Below are 2500 nucleotides of genomic sequence, written 5' to 3'. Positions count from 1 at the left end.
TCATATCTTTAAATAAAAAAGTGTTATACTGTATCAAATATTCCTTCATTTATTTTACAATTCACAATTCACTATTCACCTCACCAATAAAAGTAATTTTCAAAAAATGGTTTAATTTTTTTTTCTGTTTTTTTTTTTTTTTTAAACAAGGGAACTCAATTGGCTGCCCGTAAATGTACTGTACCAGTTTATAGGCGAGCATACATCCATACAAGGAACTACATGTTGACGTTTATATTTACTTGGAGAAAGTCTCTCTCTCTCTCTCTCTCTCTCTCTCTTATAATCGAACAGGCACAAAGCTATATATACTGTAACTGACACACTCATAATCAAACATTTACCCAAACCTCTCTCTCTCTCTCTCTCTCTCTCTCTCTCTCTCTCTCTCTCTAAGTACTTTGATAACAAAATTCAGAGAATTGTCTACAACGCCACAAGGATGGTCGAATAATCATATTGAAACATGACTTAGGAAAAGGGTTCCAAATATGAATACTATAAGCTCTCTCTCTCTCTCTCTCTCTCTCTCTCTCTCTCTCTCTCTCTCTCCAGGTACTTTGATAACGATATTCAGAGAATTGTTGACAACGCCACAAGGACGGTCGAATAATCATATTGAAACATGACCCAAGAAAAGGGTTTCAAATACGAATAAGGTCTCTCTCTCTATCTCTCTCTCTCTCTCTCTCTCTCTCTCTCTCTCTCTCCTCTCTCTCTCTCTCTCTCTCTCGACCTTCACCCCAGCTTCCCACAATTTCACCAGAATTCTTCTCACACAAGTAAATTGTTTGTTTACCGAGTTGTTCATGTGCGCGTACGTCCGTACGTGTGCTTGCGATCTTAATTGGCTATTATTGTGAAGTCAATCAATTTGTCCCTGGTCGTTCCCTACTGGCTATGCACCAACGTTCGCCATCAATGTCAGTCATTCATAAGGTTGTCATAACTCAATTCGGCCTGTCAACAAGAGCGTCACTTGTTAAGGTGACTGACTGCATCCCCCCCCCACCCTCTCTCTCTCTCTCTCCTCTCTCTCTCTCTCTCTCTCTCTCTCTCTCTCTCTCTCATGATGTACTTTGATAATGAGCAATTCTTTTACAGACTTTTTTTCAGCATAATATTGCGTGCAAGATCACACACACACACACAGATCGACTTGATAATATGAAAAGCTGTATCATAAAAGTTCTCTCTCTCTCTCTCTCTCTCTCTCTCTCTCTCTCTCTCTCTCTCTCTGTACTTCGCTAACGACATTCAGAGAATTGTTTACAACGCCACAAGGACGGTCGAATAATCATATTGAAATATGACTTAGAATAAGGGTTTCAAATATGAATATCATAGGTTCTCTCTCTCTCTCTCTCTCTCTCCCCCTCTCTCTCCTCTCTCTCTCTCTCTCTCTCTCTTATAATGGAATAGACAAGCTATGTATACTTTAACTGCCACACTCATAATCAAACATGTAACCAACACACACTCTCTCTCTCTCTCTCTCTCTCTCCTCTCTCTCTCTCTCTCTCTCTCTCTCTTATAATGGAATAGACAAGCTATGTATACTTTAACTGCCACACTCATAATCAAACATGTAACCAACACACTCTCTCTCTCTCTCTCTCTCTCTCTCGCATAGAAAGTAGCTATTAAAACAAGAAATCTTATTAGAAATAATTTGTGATGGAACATAAAAAAAAATACTACAACACATCATCATCCAATCTAAAACAATTTTTAAAATGAAAAAAAAAAAATATTACAACCGTATTGCTTACCCCCAATTACCACAGGTGTATAAATATAAAACCTGCAGGTATCTTTAGCTTGCATATTTGCATATTAAACCCACTAAAAAATAAACTATGCATTCCCGCACCGAGAACCAAATTGTATAGCAATGAATTAACTTGGAGTAGAGTTTGCAACGAAGTTCTTTGAATGAAGTTTTTTTTCTGATATTTACAGAGATTGGGAGGCTAAGCCAAATGGCTTGAAACACTATAAAGCTGTAATGAAAGCAAGCTTACAAAATTCAGGCGGTATTATACGTAGAGGTTTATAAAGATAAGTATACGTACCCATTAGATAGATCTAACTTATTCCAGTTATGTGTTACACCCTATGATTTGTTGTATAACTCATTTTCATATTTATTACATCCAAGTTTACACACCTTTCCAGCTCTTGAGTCCAGTTTACATTGACCTGGAGCCAAGTGTTCAGTGTACTGCATGTGTTTCATACACGCTCGTACACTGTATCGGTTTTCCTTTATATCTTATCAATCGCCCTACCTTGCACTGTTAATAGACCAACTTCTTGTTGTTATCATAGTAGCTCATGTTCAATTATGTTTGAATTTTTGTGACGTACTTGCTCGCAAGTCGTTATATATAAAGTCAACGCTTGTGTAATAAATTTCAGTTGCATTCACCAAGCATCTCAGTTATCACCGAACTAGACCCTCGCACAGAAGTCTCTCATGATCTTGGATTTCACCCAC

This window comes from Palaemon carinicauda, chromosome 3 (assembly GCF_036898095.1).
Source record: "Palaemon carinicauda isolate YSFRI2023 chromosome 3, ASM3689809v2, whole genome shotgun sequence".
NCBI classification, from domain to species: domain Eukaryota; kingdom Metazoa; phylum Arthropoda; class Malacostraca; order Decapoda; family Palaemonidae; genus Palaemon; species Palaemon carinicauda.
Note: the sequence above shows the minus strand (reverse complement) of the source record.